This window comes from Coturnix japonica, chromosome 1 (assembly GCF_054131305.1).
Source record: "Coturnix japonica strain WE chromosome 1, WE-NBRP24, whole genome shotgun sequence".
NCBI classification, from domain to species: Eukaryota; Metazoa; Chordata; class Aves; order Galliformes; family Phasianidae; genus Coturnix; species Coturnix japonica.
In genome coordinates this window covers 64,440,320-64,464,319 of record NC_140663.1, presented here as the reverse complement: position 1 = coordinate 64,464,319, position 24,000 = coordinate 64,440,320, and the positions used below count along the sequence as shown (strand labels likewise).

Here is a 24,000-nt window from a genome sequence, read left to right as displayed (position 1 = left end):
AAACTCTTATCTTATAATGCAGTAGCAGTTACAAGATACCAAACATAATAAACCAACATCCTGTGGGTGCCGTTGGTGAAGATCAATGGTCTAAAGAGTATTCTGAAAGAAATGACAATGGATGGAACAGTAAAGAAGAGGCATTTTTTGCTATATTCCCTAGTTTTATTGTTTCAGTGTAGTTGTTGTTTTCCAGCATTTCACATTCCAGTGCTCTCCTGTGATGAAATTAATACTGTTTACTCTTGAATAATTATTGAAAGATCAGAAGCCAAATCCTCTTCTGATTTACACCAGAACATATTAAGCTACTTTTGTTGATTTTTAGCTAATTTGGAGTCACTCCAAGTGCATACTGGTGTAACTGACAGGAGAATTTGATCCTATATCTCTCCAAGAAATAATTTCCTAGATGGATACGAGTCTTGGTACCAAGGTAAATGTGACAGAAAATCTGTGATTAGGTTGGATTGACTTCCACACTAGAAACCTTTTTTTTGTAAATACTATATATAAATACCAGAAAAAATGCTGTTTGTTTTATATATCTATGGGTAAACACAATTTTATTAGAGCTACCAATATGTAATAAGGAAAGTAGCCATTTTAAGTAGCAGATGTCCAATAGCAACCCTCACAAAACAGCAGCGGAATAAAACAACTTAAAAATGGAGTTACACATTAGATTTCTTTGACTTTTTATAATCTATCTTTCTTTCTTTCTTTCTTTCTTTCTTTCTTTCTTTCTTTCTTTCTTTCTTTCTTTCTTTCTTTCTTTCTTTCTTTCTTTCTTTCTTTCTTTCTTTCTTTCTTTTTTTGACCACTTTCTCTATCTGAACCTTTATTGTCCAACCCTGTCTATTATTAAGAAATACTCATTCAAGTTCACACATTTTTTGATTATATTGCACTTTTTTTTTTCTTTTTTTTTTTTTTTTTTTTTAAATGAGCATGCAACCTGTTGAATCTTAGAGCAGATTCTGGAATAGGTTTCCTAGGACTTTTTCTGTGTTGTAATACAGTGATTTTTAAAATTTGTTGATGCTTACAGTGCAATCTAGTTGTTGTTTCCTAGTTTTGAAACAAAAAGCATAGCTTCTTATGTGTCAGTGATTCAGCGATTACAACTGCTCTTTTTTTCCCCAAACTTCTGCTTTTCTTGGAAGAAAGGAAAGGATGGAAACAAGCTTAACCAGTTGGACTTGGTTCACATTAATACAAGTTAAACTAATACTTTCTCTTTCTCATCATTACAGCTATATATTCATGAGGGTTTTTCACATGCCATTTTATAGTAAGGTAATGCTTAATACCCACCATGACCAACTGCTCTTCTGTAAATTCTTCTATGCAGAAATTCCTCTTTTTTTTTTTTTTTTTTTGAATCCTTTGTCAGTGTTTATTTATGCTTCAATTAGTTGTTTGTGTACTGTGAATTCTAATCTTGTTGAGATTAGTTACTGACTTATCAAGATCATTGCAAAATCCAAAACTTTTGTGTTACTGGTTTGCTTTCCCACTGCTGACATATACTTTGCTGCCTCTATATCTCTTCTTGGTGTCTAGTTCTTGCACTACTGCAAACGATGCTCCAGGTTCCCACTTATTAGTACAAGCAGTGATATCTTTAAAGTTTTCTCTCAACATCAATATTCTTCCTTGCTTTGTCCTTAGTGAAGTGTCAGGCAAAGCCCAGCTAAACTCTAAGTAAGTGTGGAGTGTATACTACAGTGTGATGCAAGAAACTTAATCTGCATGGTCTGGATGTTCGTGCAGTTTGAACACTATCTGTCTGCACTGCTGATGGCAAGAACATCCGTCTGAAGATTTTACTATGAGATCAGTTACCTGCCTGTTAGCAGTTTAATAATGTGAACTATTTACACCTTCACCAACAGGAGTTATTCTCATGAGAGCCATGCTTAAGTACTGATGACAATAAGGAGCTCCATATGTGGTTCACAGCAAGATAGAATTAGTCAAAAGTTCGTATATTATTGCAATTGCTTTTTGACTTTCTACCATTTTCTAGCTTGGAGTATTTATTCCATGTCAGATTTACTCCAGTCAGCTGTTTTTATCCCCAATATATTCTCACTCCCCAGCAACAAAGTCTTAAACCCTACAAATAATAGTATAAATCAACTGTAATGTACTGCAAAACATGAATCATAACCTGTGAGACAACACCCTTGCCTACTTCTGTAATTCACACTGATTTATTGAGAAGAAAATAAGGCAAAAAAGTTTCTGCATTTTGCCTTGGCTTCTTTTAAAATCCATTGTTAGTATCTATGCTGCAGTCTATGATGAAAACATCTATGATATTTTCATGTAATGTCAAGTACTATCGAAAGGTATTCTTCTGTGCAACAGAGACACTTACTAATCCATACAGTTGCCTTAAAACTGACAGGTTCTTACAAAATTAACCTTGACTTAAGCCCAGAGTCTCTTAAATTTTGTTCAAGCTCGGTGCACATTTTATTTTAGACATTTTAATGTACAAGTAAACTGTATGTCTGGATAACTTGGGACCTACTCAAAGCACTTTGATATTATGCAAGATCTTGTTAACTTTGTCTATGTTTCATCGCCTTTTTACAAAAAGGGAGAAGGGAAATTGGATCAAGGTCTTGGTTTAATACTATGCGTCAACAGCATGAAAAAAAATCAAAGCTACATTAATAAACTAAATATTACCTCCCACTGATCACTGGCTACCAGGCATATAGGGTTCTTTCTGATGGACTCCTAAGAGGGTCTTCAATAAAGTAAAATTATGAGTTTGACGTTCCTCTTGCTTGCTGCTAGGAAGGTCTAAATTGAGTCCCAGTTGTTTTTCAGATTAATCCATTTGAGAATACAGAATCTGGAAAGAGTATTTTACAACTTTCTGAAAATGTGTTTAGGTTTAATATAGTTTTGGGTATTTCATGTGTGTGTGCCTAATTATAAAACACTCATCCTATATCAAGTACAAGGTATTAGCATGAATGCCTAAGGAGACTGAGTAGAAATCAGCAAAATGTAGTGCAAAAAGCAATGCACAGTTTGGATGACAGACAGAGCCAAAGCATCTGCTGTGTTTTACTGAAATGATGCCATGTTTTAAAAGTGATGACTTCTCCTGTGGTACTTCTGTTCCTGGAGGCACAGTTCTTTCTCTTGTTTACACCATTTTTAGCTCAGTTGACTTGAGAATTAATTATATTCCTGTAAATCAAGAGAGGGAGGAGAATTTGGCTCAATATTCCTCATAAAAGAAATGTAATAACTGTAGAGAAATGTAATAAGACTCTGGTGCATACTGTAAAAGAAATATGAATACAAAATGAAGGGTCTAAGAGTTTAGAAAGCATCTACCATTCCCAGCCTTTTGTTTTGAACCTTGGTGAAGGATGTGGCAGTTACAAGTGTAAAGAAGTGTTCATTTTATTATGCAGTTAGATCTTAAGACCTACATGTCTTCATTGGAACTTACAAGTGGTATGATCTAGAGCTGTCTGTTAACTTTTCAACCCAGCATTTTACCCTTGGAGAGAAAAAAGGGAAGGGAAGGGAAGGGAAGGGAAGGGAAGGGAAGGGAAGGGAAGGGAAGGGAAGGGAAGGGAAGGGAAGGGAAGGGAAGGGAAGGGAAGGGAAGGGAAGGGAAGGGAAGGGAAGGGAAGGGAAGGGAAGGGAAGGGAAGGGAAGGGAAGGGAAGGGAAGGGAAGGGAAGGGAAGGGAAGGGAAGGGAAGGGAGAGAAGAGAAGAGAAGAGAAGAGAAGAGAAGAGAAGAGAAGAGAAGAGAAGAGAAGAGAAGAGAAGAGAAGAGAAGAGAAGAGAAGAGAAGAGAAGAGAAGAGAAGAGAAGAGAAGAGAAGAGAAGAGAAGAGAAGAGAAGAGAAGAGAAGAGAAGAGAAGAGAAGAAACTTACAGAAGCTGATTTTATTATTATTACTATTATTATTATTAAAGGCATTAATCTTTACTTTTGATGTGAAGAATTTTTTTTTCATCTAGATTGGGATTCTGAGAGGAAGTACAATCCCACCCCAGAAGTAAAAATGCCCTTCTGTTTTGAGGTTCCACTGGTGGAGGAAACCAAGGGAACCAAGTTAAGGGAAGAGTCTGGAAGTTGTCACACATTGGTTGAAATTTCAGCCACTGCACTGTCTTCATCCTCATGTTCCCCACTGTGGTTATCCTTAATGGAAGATGGTGAGAGGCTTTTACTTACTGGACTCTCAGACATGTTGAAGCTCTTTGAAAACCCTTCTCGGAATGTGTTATCTATCTTTCTGATAGAAAACTATAGCTCACTTACATTCTGCTCCTTGAATTCTTACCCTCTCAGTATTTCATGTCATACCTCAGAGGCCTACCATTATTTCTCATGTTATATTATGCTTTTTGAACATATATCAGAAATTTGTTTCATTTTCTTTGTCTCCTTACATTGTTCCAGAAGCTTTCACAAAACTCCAACTAATCTGTGTAGACAGTGTGCACTCGCAAATAAAACAATATTCATTATATATGTATTTCTATGGCAATCAAAAGTCATACTTTCTCATGTTCTGCCATGGATAGGCATCAAACTCTCTTATAAAATACATTATCGCTTCTTGCTTGTTTGTGAAATAATATTATGTTGTTCCACTACAGGTGAAAAGAAGGAATTGGTGAAAATTCCTGAATGTCCTTCTACTGGAAGCATAGTTACTCTCTGGTATTTTTATGTAGCCAATGACATCTGAGAACAGAATATAACAAAAAATCTAATGCTGATCACATAAAAAAATTAATGTAGGAGGGAGTGAGATGCTTTACATAAATTAATTTAGTTCTTAGAATTAAATCCTTGGCATGGATGGCAAGCATAAGAAGAGAGTTTTTCCTTCCCTGGCTCCTAGTTGAATTTAATATAGCATTTTTGTTAGCCCTATAAAAATTACTTTAATATGAGAACACTCTTAATGAATGATAAATCATATTACATAGATGTAAATATAACAAAGTTGAACTGGCATATAGCATGTGTCTGTAGAAATAGCCAACACAGAAAATTCTTTGAAATCCTGCTCAAAGACAATAAGGAGCAAAGTACTTCCTGCTAATGAAATTTCAGTGAATTTTCCCAGAATTATGACCTTAGAAGGTGAAACTTGTCCCTAGAGATAATGTACTATTTACTGAATTTTAGGCTTGGATCAAGGCTGATTTGCGATAATCAAGTGTGGTAAAATAACTGAAATTGTAAAACAATCCTATCTTAGAAATATTATCATTATTAAACAATGGTTATTTACTAAATTTCAGTGGGACTGGTTACTGGAAAATTAGACACTAGTTACAGTTTTAAAACAAAGTTAGGGATGAGACTGCCTTATTTAATTAGGAAAAAAATGATTTATTTTTTTTTTTTCTGTCTTTGAAGAATATCGGGTATTTTATTTTAATCTGACAGATCTTCGTGACTTTTACAAAGATGTTTTATGAAGAAAATCTCAAGTCATTGTCCAAGAAAACCAGTCCAAGATTATACTACCATCTGTGGGCAGCTTGGATGCACACAGACATTAATCTATCCACTGGTCATGCCTGGGTTTTACTGACGAAAAAGCTTTTTTATTAAAAATGCCACTTTCTGATCCATAGTGCTCAGGAGGGCTTAAGCCATAATGTGACATCTGTTGGCTCAACCAATTATGCATAAGGCATTTTTGATGCAATGGTTTTCTTGGAACATGCCAAAATCATTGAAACTTTAATTGGAAAAAAAATCACAGATCCAGGTTTTAATTTCCAGAGAGGGAGATAAGAAGAAAAGAACCAAGTTCATTCATTTCCAAAAAGTCAGTAGTTAAGACATCCATCTGCTGTGAGAAGGCAGAATCAAATGCTTGCTCTACCTTCTTCATCTTCACTGGCCCACGTGAATCTTTTGAAGAGGATCCCTAATGTTGATATTAGATATTGATATTATTTTCCATCACACAGCTAATAAAAAGGAAATCACTAGCAAAACAGGAGCACACAGAGTCAAATTTTTTGGTCACCAGCACCCTAAGAGGCTTATTAGAGCTGCAAATGTCAGTGTCATTTCTCCTGGTCCCCCTCCCCTGTCTCAGTAGACCAGCTAATCTAAAACCAGATAAAAGTAATAGTTCTTGATTTAAAGTCCTGAACTGCCAATAGTTGCATCCACATTAGTGTGGTTTGATGTGAAAATTTGTGTCACCTCCACCTTAGTTCGCACCATAGTCACTTCTCTGATTGCCAAAGTTCATTGTATTTAGAAGAAATGAAACATGAACAAGTGCTCTAGGAGTAAACTTAATGAATTCTAACCATTAATAGGTATTTAGTTGGGTCTAGGGCTATTTACTAAGTGTCTCTAGCCTTAAACAGATTAATTTTCATGTCTATACAAAAACTTTCATGTAAAACAAAATCCCAGCTTAAAACAAACAGACAACAACATCAACAAAACAACAAACCAAAAACCTTTTATAACGTTTTCGTACTTTTTTTTTTTTTTTTTTTTTAAATTAATCTCCTGTGCTATGCGTTAGGAAATTATTAAGAAATTATAACTTTTACTGTCTTTATAACTTACTGTCTCTAATCTTTACATTCCTAACTTCGTTTCACTCTGATTTTTGAATTATTGAACAACTACACATGTGTGCCCTGGTGACGTGGCGCAGTGGTAGGAATGCCGCGTTGCAACACCGGAGGCCCTGGGTTCAAATCCCCCCTGTGGCGCAAGTGGTAGAAGCGCCGCTCTGCTACACAGAGGCTCGAATCCTGGGGGGTTGGGCTCGATGATCTCTAAGGTCCCTTCCAACCCGCATGAGACTGTGATACTGTGATACTGTGATACTGTGATACACATCCTACTAAAGCTAATGAGAGATGCTTAACTCCTATAATAATCATGGTATTTATAAAACAGTTTCCAAATAACGTACTAGCCTAGCTGGATGTACAGAGGTGTTAGGTATGGGATGCCTTTAAAGCATCACTGCAAGGGAAAATGGGAAACATAATCAGTAAAGAAATATTTGTACGATGTGTAATGTGTTGAATGTTACATAAACAAGATTTGCTTGAAGTATTCCTAACATTATCTGTATATACAAGGTAGGGGTGAGGATGCAATTAATAATCATTACAGTAATTTGTTTTATCAAAGCTTTCTCTTTTACTATATTTTGGACAGCTGCCTACTTTGAAATCTCTTTGTCATGAGATAGTTGGATGTCTTATTATTTATTTATTTGTTTGTTTGTTTGTTTATTTTCTGTGATGGTGATGGTGAATAAACTTGTAGCATCTGTGACGTTTATGTGATTCTTAGTCCCATTGGAGGATGAAGTTTGCTTTGGTAAAATGAGATTCTGGCAAAAAGAGCTATTAATAAATGTAACTTCTTATGCGTAGCAAGCTATTTTGTGTACTCTCAGCACAGGGAATTCTTCAAATGGTTTTCTTTTATGAATAATTGTAAATTTAATGTTGGCATCAATAACTTCTTTAAATGCTTCATTCTATATCTGAGTTACACACTTAGCAGCACAGCTCATCTTTGATGAAACTTGTGCATAATTTTATTTTATAAGATGTGAATACAAGAGCAAGGAACATGCTAGAATTGTTCAAATTAACTGCCTCTTAGATGATTCAAGGGAAAAGGAATTCATTACACGTTGGTCAATGAGACTGTAAAACACAAGGGAATCAACATATTTTTGTTTCAGTATTAGATGGCAAAATAGATTCAGAAAAACAGAAGTGAAGAACAAGTACTGAAGTATTGTCAAAAAAAAAAAAAGAATGATCAGAACAACAAGAAGGATTTTCCTGAAAACAGATTTATTGTGGAGTCTGTGTGTTTTATATAGATGGTTCCAACTGTGACTGAACTGTTAATTGTACCCATGACATTATCTGGCCATGAGGCATCTGTATTTAGTAATTAGAATTCTCATAAGATATGGCACAGGGAAGTACAACAAGAGCTTGACCTGTGTTGAAGTCACTGTTTATAACTGTTATCCTCTGAAAGTGTTTGTACACAATGTCATTTCAATTGTTCAAAGCCTATAAAAAGGTATTATTTCTAAGGCATTAAACATCCCTCACACCCCAGTATGGCAAACTGCTTTGAGACAGCTATGGAAGAAGCCTATGACTCTCTTCCCACCAAACAATCCAGGATTGTCATCAGCTTCTACTCAAATTAACAGTGACAATCAAAAAATCTTAATAATAATTAAAATTAACAAAATATAACATAAATATGCAAGTGTGGGCTCTTTTGGGATTGCGCAATTAATACAAGCCAGAAACCTATCCCTTTCCTCATCAGATTTATTGAATAACTGAGAAGAGGGGAAGCATTTTGTCTTGTGTTTTACTGAAAAAAAGTGGTTCTGTGTAAACCACTTTAGCACTCTCCTTTATACATATATAGAGATTGTCTGGATGGATCCCCCTGCTTAAAAATATGGCCAGCTATGGCAGGTTGCCCAGGGTTACGTACTATTTGTTTTTGAATAATCTCAAGGACAAAGACTCCACAGCCACTCTGGACAACCTGCTTCAGCGTTTGCCTGCATGGCTATAAATAAATAAATAAATAAATAAATAAATAAATAAATAAATAAAAGAAAATGTTATGTTTGAATGGAAAGCCGTGTATTTCTGTTTGTGCCTGTTGTATCTTTTCCTGTAACTGCACACTACTGAGAATATCCTGCCCCTCTCTTTACATTCTCCCATCAGATACTTATGCACGCTGTTAAGCTTTCACTTCCCCAAGCCAAACAGTTTCAGATCTCATCCTCTCCTCCTCTGACTCACTTCAGTTCCTTAATTATCTTCATGATCCTTCAATGGACTCAATCCAGAGACTCACCTGTCCATCCTGTAGAGAGGAGCCCAGAACTGAATCCAGTACTCCAAATGTGGCCCACCAGTTCCTAACTGATACCATTCATCACCTCCCTTGATGTGTTAGCATTGCTCTTCTAATGCAACCTAGGATTTTGTTGGCTTTCTTTGGCTCCTGGGTACATTGCTGGCTCATGTTGAACTTGCTGTCTACCAGGACTTCTGGCTTCTTTTCTGCAAATTTGCAGAAAATAATTTAGACTTCTCAAACAGAGGTACAATGTGAAAAAGTCATTAATTACTTATTCAGGTTTATCCTGTATAACTATAAGGTAGACTTCTTATTCCACCTCTCAAGGCTACGCTTAATTTTTATTTTTTTATTTACATAGAACATCTATAATATTTTTTAAGTGAGGCTTTTTTTTATTTTGGTGGTAATTTGAGTTTCCACAGTTGAGCTTGTAATTGTCAATATTTTTACTGAGCTGGAAAGCAGTGTCAGAAAAGTGCAAGGAGAGCAACTAAAGAATGAAATAGGTATGCTTTTAGAATACTTAAAAGATTATAAGATTCTCTTGAAAATGGTTATTTTTTCCTTTGTCTTTCTTGATTCCCTTCCTCCTGCCCAGTATACAGAAAGAAAGCTGGAGCTTTGGGGGCTCCAGGGAAGAGTTTAATGAGTAAATTCTTCTGTTCTACATCATATAAATCTTACCTTAAAAAAAAAAAAAAAAAAAAAAGTTGTTAATGTTGATGAGCTATAGATTTGAAGTATTTCCCTCCACTCACACATGTCTTGAAAAATAAGATAAAAGACATAATAACCTCCAGCTGAAGTTAATAAAACTATCTTCTTGCAGTTTGGATAAAATGTAAGGGCAAGACTTTGAACAGTTAGAGTCTAAGATGTGTTCCAAAATTTAGACAGTCTTGATTTTTTGTTTAAGCACTGAATCCTCAGCACTTCTTATTTAAGAGGATGGAAATTTCTGAGGGCTGATATGGCTCAAAAAGTGGGTCTTTTAAAATGTATTCAACATCTTACTTTAGAAGTAAATGAAAGACTGATTTGAATAGGGGTCCTGAGGTCTTTTTCTATGTCACATGAAGTGTAGGCCTGTCCTTTGCATAAGGTCACTCACCTAAGTCCTTTGTGCGGTGGTGTGAGATGGATATTAAATCTGATGGGAAAAGGTTTGAAGGAGAGACACCTTTATTCATCTTTATCTCCTTTTCCCCACCTGTGTTATGTCGGGAATTTGTGCTTCAAACTTTATTTTAATAATTTGATTAAACATTTTTAAATGGTGCACTGGGTTTCTGCTTACCCTTGAGTCTTCATGAGTGGTCATAGAAGAAAAAGATTTTGCAACTTTTCAGCTATCTACACTCCTTACCAGGCTTGTGCCAGCACTGAGGGCTAATAGTGTGCTATATCTGTGTGCAGACATTTTTTTCCTAACTCATCCATATATTTATATTTACAGATATTTAAAGGACTCTGAAACATCTATAAAAAGCAAAGCATTTTAGATTATCTGTCTTTACTAAGGTAATATTGTAGTGAAGCCCCAAAAATTTGGTGACTGTTGATGAATGAGGACAGTAGACGTGCAGATGAACCTTACACTGGACAGGTATAATTGCTCTGTCACAGTTTATCAGTGTGGTAAACTCAAAGGAAATTGCTACAAAAGTATGAAATGCTAGGGCAACATGCCAAAAAGAACCATTTTCCTAGCTGCAGATGTCCACAAATAATGACAGACAGTATGCCATGCAACTGCATACATACAAACAGAAGCTCTAAACTGCAGCAAAGCTTTTTAAACCACCATGCAAGGCTAAGATAGCAGTAGTTCTACATACAGCATCCTGGCAAGACTGTGATTTTGGGGCCCATACAGCATTCATTCAATTGGATACTTCCTCCCACTGACTTACATTGGCTTTAGAATTCTATGCAACACTTTGATAACATACGGGCTGCACAGATAGACTGAGCCAGTATAATTCATATAGTGTAAGATCCTTGTCCTTTTTGTCTTCCTAGTTTACAAGCAATGAATGAACTCCCGATTTCCAAGCTTGGGAAACTGTGTGTTTTCACTTTCAGGAGTTTATGAAGTGTACTGCCTCTTTTTTAGCTGGTACTTGCATAGCGCACTAGGAAAGAGAGGCATTGTGCTTTCATATGGAAAGATTACTTCTCCATTGATATGTTCAGCAAGCATAAGAAGGATTTGTGGATGTGCATGGAACAAGGCAAACCTATAACAAATGTGACTTCAGCCAGTTTCATTGCCAAAGTCCTAGCAAAATTATTCATTCTCAGATAAATCTTTAATTGGTTCCCCTCTTAATACTATTTCTGGACCCCAGAGTCCTTTATAAAAAGCCTCTATGGAATATTTTTCTTCATTCTTAATTAATTATCTGAAATGTAAGTTAATGCACAATAGCTTTTATTTATTTATTTATCTATTTATTTATTTATTTATTTAAGTCAAAAGTAAAGCATTTTCACTGTAAATTAAGATTCTTCCATCAACAATTTTACTGCGGCTAAGTGACATCTTTTCAATTCCAAAGCTCCAGACTCTCCTCCGTGATGCTGCTCTGCAGCAGTAAAGAAAGAATCCACTGCTTCACAATGCTAAGCACTCCAGTGGGAAACACAAACAGAGTGCATAAAGCAAAGCATTCATTTCACGAGATTTTATTAAAAGGTTTCACCTCTAAATTGAGCTGTCATACACTGTTGGGAAACTTTTTACCACAGTTTATTTTAACTATGTAAAAAACATTAAAGGAATGAAAATTCTGCAGTTTTTAATATAAAATACATGACCTCTTACACACTACCAGAAAGCTATAGTGCATTTAATCAAATTGGCTGGAAAGTAGAATCATGCCGAATGTGAGGATTTTTTATTTTTTCTCCCCCCCTCAATTCTTAGAAGTGACCCCAACCTTGTTAACATGCTGCAGATTTCTGTGTATCTCTGCAGCACGCTCTTTGGAGTTCACTCAGAGAAAACTACAGCGCATGATTAAAAGATATCCTCTAGATGAGAAGGACTTTCAGTAATTTATAAATCATTCATTTGTGACATAGCTTTATACAGCTTTTCAAGGAATTGCATTAACTGCTTTTGCAGTTTCCTCAAATGTTGCTTTCAGTAGACAGTGTCATAGGTCATTACCAGTTTTTCCCTTATGTAAGCAATTCCAACTTTCTATTAAAAATACTAATTTCCAACCCACTACAGTATCTTTTGAAGTAGCATGTATATTAAAAAAAATAGTCACAAGTTGCTTTGAAATATTAAAGGAATATATTTAAGTGAAGGGCTTTCAGGCAGGTTGTTTTTCTGTATTCCTGATGACAGAAAGATTTTAGCCTACAAAGTCAATAGTAAATTTTATTAAAGTCATTATTTTCCTGTTACAGGCCTTGTGCTTTAAATAAACTATAGCTGACAATGCTGTCTTACATACTGTCATGTTGTAAAACAGCCTTTCTTTATTACCACAGGGACAACTCATTTGGAACTTTGAAAGTGTTTTCACACTGGAGTTGTTCATTTGTGGTGCTGGCCGATGGCTGTTCTTGACGAATACCTTTTATAGCTGCAAGTTTTTTTTTTTTCTCTCTCTCTCATTCTCTCACTTTTTTTTTTTCCTTTTTTTTTTTTTCCCTCCCTCTTAGTATCTTAAAAAAAAAAAAGAACTTGCAATCCCATTTTTTTTTTCCAGCTGAAAATAAATATTTCACCCCCATCATCTAAAACTTATCTCAATCTTTTCATGCTAATTTTGCTATGACAGTTCTAAGTCTTTCTACAACCCATTTTTTTCTCAGTTACTCTTGTTCAAATTTACAGCAACTTCAAGTAAATAAAATGGGGCCACTACTATTAACCTAATATTGTAATTTAATTGTTAGTACAAGCTTGGGCCCTTGTCTGAGATCATGGTTTCATTTTTAGACAGTTGCTCTGACAGAAAAGCCAGCACAATAAATGGCTGCTCTCTCCCTCTTACCATACTCACTTCTTCTCTGCTGCAGGTCCCTTTCCTTGATGAGTCTGATAAAGCTGTTTCCTGGATCTTTGTTTTATTGTAAAATTTATTTTATAAGTTCAGACCATTCTAGCACACTGATGACTTGGTCCTACAGCTGGTACACCTACAGCTTAAGAAGGGGTTGAGAAAGCAGGAGGTAGAAATAGGCCACTGGTGCAGGAGCAGAACTTCCTGAGTTGGTTTTGCTGCTCCTGCAGTCTTCTGACCCTGCAGAAACAGGCATAGGCCCTGTCCCTTTTGGGACCATGTGGTGGTGCAGTGAGACATCTGTCCTTCCTTGTGGCAGGCAGGTCAGATCATGAGAAAGAGTGCTGGTTACCAACACCAAGCCCTAATAAATGATAGGGATAAAAGAAGGAAGAGTCTCTTAAACATATTCTGACATTGTTTCCTGCTTTCACCCCAAGACAAATCATTCTTTATAAGACTTCCTAAGAGTAGGCTTTGTCTCTCTGTGTCAGATATAGTTGCCTGCTGTTCATACAAAATGTCTGTTTTTAGCCCATGAGAAAGGATGTTCTTGACTGCCTAACTTAGCTACAGGCCCTCGTCACAGAGCCATCCTTCCTGCTTCCAGAACTTTTGTCAGCTGTTGTTATCATATAAATAGGACTATAGCCAGGCCAATTTTGTAAATTGTCCAGATGAATGAGTTATATGACCACATGTTGCTTGAATAACAGATGGATAGTTCAATCTCTGCGTTTTTCTGTTCTAAATGTATTTCTGTGAATTATGTTGTTTTTCTTGATATCTAGAAAATGAAGATTCTCTGTTTATACCTGTGCTAGAGTAGTAACATTAGAGTCATGTGAGTTTAAAGTTGGAAAAGATCTCTAGAGGTCTAACCATTTCTTCTCCATGGACAGAGAATAACTAAGCTTGGTCTAGACACCCAGATAGATAGCTTTTTCTCCCACTGCCTTTCCAAAGTCACCTTTGAAGCAAACTAAACCATTAGTTTATTGTTTCCTTTTCATGGTTCTGAGCTCTAGGGAAGAAGTAAGTACTGCTTCTTTATGGTGAATTTTTTAAAAATCAAAGATGGACTTCCCCCTTTCTAATTCCTAAGCTGCCCAAACCCAAGTGCTGCAAGCTTCTTTTACAAGTCAGGGTTTCTAGCAGTTCAGTATTGTTACAAGCTTCTCCTTTTCCTTTTTCCTCAGTACACCACACACATCCATGTGTTGTCTATTGTAATACACTTAAAAAGCACGTACAAGAGAACAAGCTTAGCAAAAGAAGTCTGGTAGCTTCCCACCGACATATTAAGATAAAGTGGTTGATGATAGGTTCTAGCAAGGACAAAAATCATTGCAAAGGAGTGGATGTGATCTTATAGCTCTGAGTGGGAGAAGACTGAATTAGAAAGAATAGACAGGGCACAGACTGCTGCCCAAAGACCTGCAGCCTTGGAATACCTTTCTATGCTGAAGTTTTTCTGGCATATCTGAAGGCTTCTGTTGAGAAAGCCATCCCTTTTCTCTCCATCCCACACTACCGTGTTCCCATCTTTTTCATTTTCACTGGATCAGAGAGTCATGTAACTTCATGACATGTAGTCCAATGGGCTAGTTTTGCTTCAGTAACCAGGTCAAGTAAGCCACTCAGCCAAAAATCTTCTAGACACTGGATGAGTTACCAGTGAAACAGAAGGAGCATGGGACTCTCTTTTGGCAGCAGTCATAATTGATAAAGATTAAATATCAAACGAGACAGAACCAAAGTCTTTGTCTTGTACTGTCTTGTTCCAGTGTAACTGTATATGCTTGAGTGTGATGTCCAAAATCAAGTCTATTACTCCATGAGAAGTCTTTAACACAAAGGCATTCTTCCAGTAATACTTTCAGGAATGTGATTTGCCTTTTCACCTCTGCGTAGATCATACTATTAATACACAGGCTAAAATAAGCTGAATCATAAATTCTGAAGGACACCATACCCTGATTTTGCATGGGTTAGACTTAGATTTCTTCCATACGGTGCTGTCTTTTGGATTTAAGATGAGAATAATGGCAACACAGTAATGTTTTAGGTGTTACTGAACTTGAACAGGGACAAGGACTTTCAGGTCTTGACAGTGCACGTTGAAACTGAGAGGGAAAAGAATCAGAACAGCTGATCCAGACTGGGATATCCAGTACTATACAGTGTCATGGTGGACAATAAAAGTAGGGGAGATAGCTGGGGAGCTGCTACACCATTGGAAGACTGGTTGAACTGGACATTGGACATTGGTTGCTTTGTTGTGATTGGTGAATGGCTACGTGATGCTTAGCTGCCTGATGGCTTTAACTGCAGTGAATAATTATAGATGAGAAGCATTCAAGGAAATCTCACAAAAGGAGGGAAAGAAGACTGAAAGTATCTTGAAGACTGAATGTATCTTGAATCCTTTCCTACAAATACACCCTCTGGAGTGTGACCATATTGCTCATTTTTTCCTTCCAAGCGGTTATCTTAGTTGTTCTTCATACACTTCTAGGAACTGTTCCAAACACAGGGGCTATAAATCTACCATTTGCCATTTTGGGCTTTAGGTAAAATATGCATCTGGTGCTCTGATGACATCCCAAAGCTTGCAATTCTTGAAAAGGTATATGGCACCCAACAAGCAGGTCATGTTTGAATTCTGAATCTATGCACTGTACCCATGATTTATAGTAAACTTTCTCCTCTTAGGTCACCTATGGTTTAATTTGATGAGTGTTGAATAGACTTGTTTAGTATGACAGCATTTAAACACATATCAATAATCTTTAAGTCTCGGTGTTCAATCTGTCTAGAAAAGCAGTTACATTCCTGAAACGATATTCCAAGAATCTGTTTTAGTAAGTTTTAAGTAAGTTTTAAGAAATGTTTGCTTCTGTCACTGTGATATGTGATATTTTTCCCCTTTGAGTTGTAGATTTCAGAAGACTAAAATACTCATGAGGGCTGTCAGTCTGCTTCTATCCTACCTGCAGAACTGCCCAGTGATTATTATTAAGACAAAAGACATACAGGAACTGTTTCAAGATCTCACATAATTGTTTTGGTACGTAACATATGTACTATATTGCATGGTATATTACCTTTATAACTAATTCTTATGAGGTCTCCCTGCTAGAAATTGAGCCTTCTTTCCCTCCTCCTTACACAGTAGTGTCCCTCATGCCTCATGCAGCTAATGTAGATTCTATCAAAAAGCATGATTTGTGATGTTTGTGTGTTACTGTTTACTTAAAAGTGTTAAAACCACCTTTCCTTATCAACAGGAAACTTTCAAGATATTTAAAAGCATGCCTTTAAACCTTCTGGCAGCAATAAAGCAAAAATGGCAGGTGGCTGTATGAAAGCAGAATATGTTTACACTATAACTAACCATAGGGGGAAAAAATTATACTGTATACAGTATTTTGGAGTCTCATCTCTGTTATAAACGTGCAAATCCAGAATAATATTCTGCTAATAATAGAGCTTTAAAAAACAAACAAACAAATAAACAAACCAACAGACTTTATCTCAATGTATTTATATAATATTTGGCAGTATTTCATCAAAAAAACAGAATAAAACAAAAGCACGACAAACCTGTATTAAATTTGCATGGCTGCAGAAAGACAAAGAGGTGATTCTCCCATCTTCCTGCTGAACCAGGCTTGAGTATGCATTTGTTTGGTTGCCATTGTGCCTCAAGGAGTATGTAAGAGATTGAATTATTTGCATTTCTCAATTTGTGAAGCCGAAACTACTCAAGTCTTCAACAATGGTTAGGTGCCTTTTCATTGTTCAGATACACTAGTGTTGGGATTGGTACTGCCTACTGTTGTAGTAGTGATTAGAGTATGAGAGCAGATGAAGTCAAAGAATAAATGTCTTCTCCTAACCATGTGTTGAGCAAGCCAAGACCTGATTGGCTGACTAATATCCCAACAACTCCCATCTTTCTGACACTTTACTACCAGTGCTGAAAAATTTTTTTTTGAAAAATTAAATAACACCAGCACAAACAACTATGGAAACTGTCGTCATCATGAATAAAAAGATAGCATTTCAGTCTTAGAAGTTATAGTTTCATAGCCCTAGGAGCTTGAAGGAAAAATACCTAGAAAGTGTTTTTACTGAGCTGTCCATGAAGTTGTACTACTTCTCATTACAAAGGATACAATGGCAATAGTATGTGAAAAGTAAAACTATTCAGTCTTCCATTGAAAATAAGAGCTGAAATCCTCTTTCAGATTAAAAAAAAAGAGAAATTAAAAATAATAATAAAAAGGTTGCAGCTGCCATTTTTCCACCTGTGTGATCCATACACACTCTCTCAAATCATGCACTAGTGGAACCTCAAAAATGTGTTAAAACAGCAGCTACCTTGGTAATTCCCATATCTGTAAATCGGAAGCATTTACTATGATGTGCAGACCAGACACACTTGTAATCGTAGTGGACAAGATCTGGCTTTTTGCAATGCTTTTTACTTCTGCACATGCTATGAGACCTTTGCAAACTAAGCTCTTGCTGCTGTTTCCTGCATTTATTCTCCACTGTGCGTAAGTCAAATAAGGACTTTGTGGGAACTTAGGCTTATCTGGTCTCTGATTTGCCAAAGTATTTGAATCACAAAGAATTAAAATGCCTCAGGACCAGCAATATTTGAGAATTGTTTCCTTTATTATTGTAGCTTGCTGTGGGAAATGGATAGGTAGCACATCTGCTCTGATGCCAAAGGCCCCTTTTCTTACAAAGTGATTGTTCTTTGTTAAAAAAATAAAATAAAAGTGCCCCCCAAAGACTCAAAAGGCAGCAGTTTAACTAGCTACATTACTTCCACTGTTTTCCTCCCCGTCTTTTTCATCTAATAGACTCATTGGTGGTAGTGACCAGAGTGACACTGGAGGCAGCAGGCAATGACACATTACAGGAATTCCTCTAACTGACTTTTATCCAGTGACATTGAGTGCAAGCAGGAGCTGAATTGTGCAAGGTAGCTCAAACTCCCTCTCTCTGATTTCAGTCTTTCCAGGGGGTCAACTGCTTATGAAGAATATCCATTATTTATACCTTTCAAGAGAATTACATCTGCAGGAACATATGTATTCATGTAATAAAGCTGGAAACTACCATGCAAATCCAGACTGCTTTAAATATGTATGCGAAATACAGTATGCCAAGTTCTATATTGACTTGTGCCTGTGTTACACCACTGTCTTCAGCAGAAACATGCTGACAGAAAGTCAGTGAATTTGGCTCAGTGGGTCTAGGATGTGCCTGATTCTGCTGGAGTGCAAGTATGTGTATATCCAAGTACAAGTACAAGTGTGCACCCACATGTGATGGGTAAGCTCAGGACTCCAGGCACCCATTTATCAAAAATGACATGTGGTGACATGCTGTCTTCCTGGGAATGACTTAAATGTCAGTGACCATGCATTATAAACAAGCACAGGGCAATATGCATCCTTCTAGGAAATGAGGTGTGTTTCTCTCAAGGGCTGCATTCACATATCACAGCAATGTAGACCCTGCCCTCTGATCAACATCTTGTTCTTGACTATAGGAATCAAATTTACATCTCCGGAAGCAATGGAAGCTTAAATATAGTTTCATTTTGACCTCTCACTCTGAACTGTAACATTACTTATTTTGAGCAACTACATTTCTCTCGGCTAAATTAATCAATGGCCCTTTAAGGGCAGGTCCATTTCTTTTTCTTTTTCTTTCTTTTTTTTTTTTTTTTTTTTTTTTCATAGAAGAAACTGCATCACATTACCTACCAGTCAGCTTCAAATCTTTCATTTTGTAGGAAGCTCAGAGAGAGACTAGTCAGAGAGGAAACTGGAATCAATACACCAGGCCAGCTCAATCTGGATTTCAGGTCAACACTTGGAGCAAGGAAAGGCAATTTTGAGACTAATGTCCAGTGATTCGAAGTTTATGGGCTAAGGCAGACTTCTAAGGTTAGTCTCCTGGACCTATCTGCAGCTATCAGCCCAGGGATGTTATGGACAGCAGTTTGCAGAAGGGCTAGGGATTCACCCTAACTGTCTTAAGCCCTGTTGAGGGACACATCTAAACCTCCAAATTCAGATCTATCTAATGGTAATGTTTTTCAATGATCAATTATCTTTTTACCCTCTTCAATCCAATGCATCCAATGTAGTATCCAAAGTATCCAATGCAGTCTGGAGGAGAAAGTGTTAAAGTATGACAGAAAAATGGTAGCAGATTGATGCATATCAAGCAAATGGGAAAAACATTTTTGTGTTCTAGAACCTAAGGGAATGCTAAGACAGTGATAGCATAAATGAGAATGATTAGACCTGCTTCTGAAACAGTCTTTCCTATAGGCTGGATAAAAAGCTGAATTTCTGGTGAAAGACAGTTTTGGTTAATTTCAATCCCAGTTGGAAATTCATAGCCACTTTTAAACAGTGATCTGATTGCCACAAGCCAGAAGAGGTGTTTGCCTCGAGGCGTACAGGTAAAGCTCTTTCTTTAAATTGGGCAAAAAAAAAAAAAAAAAAAAAAAAAAAGCTTGTAACCATATCTGGAAGGCAGCCTGTAACATTCTCAGTATCCAGGAACTGTAATAAAGATGAACTTCAACTGTGCTTATTCAAGCACAGTTCAGCCATTTCACATTGAGTCCTAAAATATAATTGTTTCAGATAAAATTTATTTAACTCTTTAGACTAAAATTTGGCTTTGTATGAGCAGTAAACAGACAGAACATCTCTATTAACAAGATTTACTGAACAAGAAATCTGTCAGGATAAGCCATCTGAAAATTAAAACAGACATCAGACTAAACATACAGATGAAAGACTTCCACAGCTTTATGTATACAATGGACTCAGAAGCCAGAATTCCAAAACACCTGTAAAAGCATCTAATGTGTAAGTTTGCACTGATAGCCCTATACATGAGAAGTATGATCACTTTGTCTTATGGAATTACATTGGAGCTTTTATTGCACGTTTGGAAAGAAAGTCTAAGTGCAAACCTTTCATCAAAGGAATTTTAATGAGAATTTCCAGATACCTCCTACAACCAGATGAAAACCTTTTGGCTTATCTTCATATGTGAGATGGTATTATATTTATGTTACTGATTCAGAAACCTACTTCTCCACTCTTAATGACTGTTATCCTGTTTTTGTCTTTAATTCTGTGATCTTTTGGCAGTTTTGCTATTTAAAATTCAGACAGTCAAAAAGATTGTTTTTCTTCTTGCTTCCAGTTTCCGGTCCCAGTAGACAATACTGCCATCTTGTTGTTACTCATGTCTTGCTGACGTGTTATTTTTGACTCTGCCTTCCATCTTTTCATTTGCTCATTCAAAGTGAGAACACTGTCTTGCCATCCACGCCTCTGTAATACTGAGGCCAGGCCCATGCCTGGTTTCACCATTGAAATTCACATCCCTCATATTCTGCTGTCCTGACTCAGTATTTAGACTAATCTTCTCTGACCTTCCTCAAGTCAGACAGTATCCCACTCCCAAGACACACTCAATGTACCTCTGGCTAAGACAGGTCTTCTAACCTCTAATTCTGACTTTGTTACAACATACGTAGATCCTTTTCTAGCTCTTCCACCTTCATGTTTGATTTAACTTTTTCCTGTAGTACCTGCTCCTCCCTGCCTCCTGTTCTTCCCTTTTTGTCATAAATTCACTACCACTTGTAAAGCAAAGCTCAGTAGTCAAGGGCCATAGAGCTTTTCATATTTTCTATATTCTGTGTTCACAGTATGGCTTAGGTTTGAAGGGGCCTCTGGAGGTCATCTCATCTAACCTTTGCTCAAGTGTGACCATGTCCAAACAGCTTCTGAAGAGCTCTATGTAAGAGACTCCTTGAGCAACCTGTGCCAGTGCTCCATCACCTGAACAGTGAAGTGCTTCCAGATGTTTAGAACCTCTTGTATTGTGCCTCCTGTGCTGGCTCTGGGTAGCACCAAGAGGAGCCTGTCTCCATTCTCTTTACTTCTTCCCTTCAGGTATTAATGGACAATGATAGGAACCTGCCTGACCTTCTTGTTCTCCATGTTGAGCCGTCCACACTCAGTCTCTCCTCATGGGAGAGGTGCTCCAGTCACTTTATCATCTTGGTAGACCTCTATTGGACTCTTCCTAATATGACCATGTCTCCCTTGTACTGGGACACCCAGAAGTGAACATAGGACTCCAGATGTGGTCTCACAAATAATTGAGAAGAGTGGAAGGATCATCTTGCTTGATCTGCTGTTGATATTTTGCCTAATGCAACCAAGAATACCAGTAGCCTTAGCAGAATGGGCACATTGCTGACTCATGCTGTATGTAGTCAACGCATATGGATATAGTCAATGCATAGCATAGCTAGCAGATTGAAAAAAGTGATTCTACTCTGCTCCACTCTCATGAGGCCCCACTTGAAGTGTTGCATGGGATGGCGACTCCACCACCTCCCTGGGCAGGCTATTCCAGTACCTGACCACTCTCTGAGAAAAAAAGGTCCTTCATATGTCCAGTCTAAACCACATCTGATACAACTTGTGGCCATTTCCACAACTAGTGGTCATGACGATGATTACACAGCTGGAGCACTTGTATTGTGAAGGTAGGCTGAAAGAGCTGAGGTGGTTCAGCCTGGAAAAGAGAAGGCTTTGAGAGAACTGACTTCCAATATTTAAATAGAGGTGTATGGGAAAGATGAGGAGACACTCGTTATCAGGGAGCATAGTGACAGAACAAGGGGTAACAGTTTTACAGTGAATAAGGTGAGGATTAGAAAAAGGATTGACCATATATATTTCACAACATTTAACATGGCAAGGTAACAAGTTTATTTCAGCATCTGACTCTTTTATATGCTTTAACTATTGCAGAGAACCTAGGTTAAGAAGCCTCTCATCTCATATCAGTATTTATACCTATTCTCATATTTGTTGCATAGTGCTCAGCAGTTTCAATCATTGTAAATATCTGTAAAATGGAAATATTTTGATAAAAGTGCGAGGCAATATTAAGGGATCATTAATTCATGTAGATAACTTTCTAAGTGACATAAGATCAAAAGGTCTGTAATCAAAGCAGTGATTTGTATTGAATACAGCATAATTTTTGAACTGAAAATGACATATCTGTTGCCTATTTTAGACTAGCTCATACGTTTAAAGAAGCTACAATCCCTTAGTGAACTATCAGGGGTGTGAGGGAAACAAGTCTAAGAAGGTATTATTGGATTATTCACTCTACTAGGACAGAACCTGTTTGTATAATCAGTGATATGCCTTAAGTGGTCTTTAAAGAAAGTCAGATTTTTGTTTAAAAAAGGGGAAGGAGGAGGCTTCATTAACTAGACTGACAGGCTCCATAGATTTCTCAAGTGTTTAAATTAAGGATTGTGAGTTCTTGAAACTTGACAAGGAAAGTGGGATTGTCACCACTCACTGCCTGAACCAGAGGTAAGTGCAGATTAAGCTTTTCCTGTCTCTATTATAAACATTATTCCTGTTCTCAAAAATTCAGTGAAATAGAAAATAGACTATTTTTTAATATATTAATATATTTTTTCAAATAATGTTTAAACTGTCAAACAAAATCCTAAAACATGAAAAGTGCTCAGGTGCTGCTTATCATTGTTCTAGTGTTAAATGTTTTGCAATTGACATAAATTTCTTAAGTAAATGAAATTTAAATCAGCCATATTTGGACACCTAGAACCAAGTTATAAGAACATGCATGATGAGCGTGGTGTGCTTTAAAATAAATCACTTGTTTTGATTTTTCTGGAATTATTTATGGAACTAGATTCAACCAGTATTGAGCTCATATTTGTACTAGCATTGCACATTTTCTGAAATGATCTGTTCTTGCATTGTATCAGTCTTTCTGCTCAGCCTTATAGGAAAGTAAGTCTAGCAGAACAACATGAATTCAAAGAGTGCATCTGAAAAAATCTGTATTGTTTGGTGGGAATTTTCTCAGATGCACTTGGGAAGGGAAGGATTTGGTACAGTAGCAAGAGGCAGGCATCTCCTGAAGCAAAGCCTGATCAAGCCTTGATTTATTGAGGCTCTGTATTCAGAAGAGCTGGAGAAGAGTTTCCTTTGATATCTCAGTCCTACTCAAAGCTCCTGAAAAAGTCATTTTTTTTTCACATTATTGATACTGAACTAAAAGTTAATCAGGAAGATATTCCAGGATTAGATTTTATCTACTAACATAGATGTCATAGTGTATGCAAGTGATTCAGAGAAACTGCTGGATCTATCACAGGTTGACATCGAAATAGGCTCATGACTTCATCACAGCTATGATGATGAAGCAACTATGTTTGTTTATGTTCCCCCATGCCTGGCAGAAACTCTTAGGAAGCTGCAAAAATTCTGCTTTTCACTTTTTCTGAGAAAAATTTCAGCCATTCATGTGTGTAAAGCACAGTTTTTATATCACTACCTTGCTTAAATTCATTTTATGCTGCATGTCCTTTCCATGTTTCCCAACAATGGACTATATAAGGCTTTAAAAAAAAAAATTAACAAAAACACGTACATGTTGCAGATGTTCATGGGTTTGATAACTTCTTACAGAGAATATCTAACTTTTTTGCTTTTGTTAGACAATAGCCAAAAGCAAATTAAATATGATGCTTAAAGGGGTTCATACCACATGCATACATTTGCCTTTATAATCTCCCCCAAAATGCTTCTATTTCCTTCAGTGAGGGAACACACGCTTTGGCTGCTTCTATCACCTGGCTGAAGAATAAAAAAATAAATAAAAAAAAAGTTACTGTGTGCAGTTAATATCGAACAGCAGCCTTCTCCAGATGATCCCTGCTGCATCCAATTTCTGCCAAAATGCTTTCTGTTAAACCTCCATCAAACAGACACACGGTGCACAAAAGAAAACCTCATCACCAAGGGAAACTAATCCACCGGTGCGCAATGTAAGCCTGTCAACTTTTTATTATAAGAAGTCATCACTCATTTCAGTGAAGATTAAAAGTATGACTAAATTGAGAAAATCCTCTTAGCCATTTGGAATTTTAATAGAGGAG

General features: G+C 36.8%; 1 protein-coding gene across 1 annotated transcript in view; it reads right to left on the bottom strand.

Annotated features, from left to right (window-relative positions):
* LMO3 (LIM domain only 3) overlaps window positions 1–24,000 on the bottom strand; it is a 141,281-nt gene that overhangs the window by 115,946 nt on the left and 1,335 nt on the right. The window lies entirely within an intron of this gene.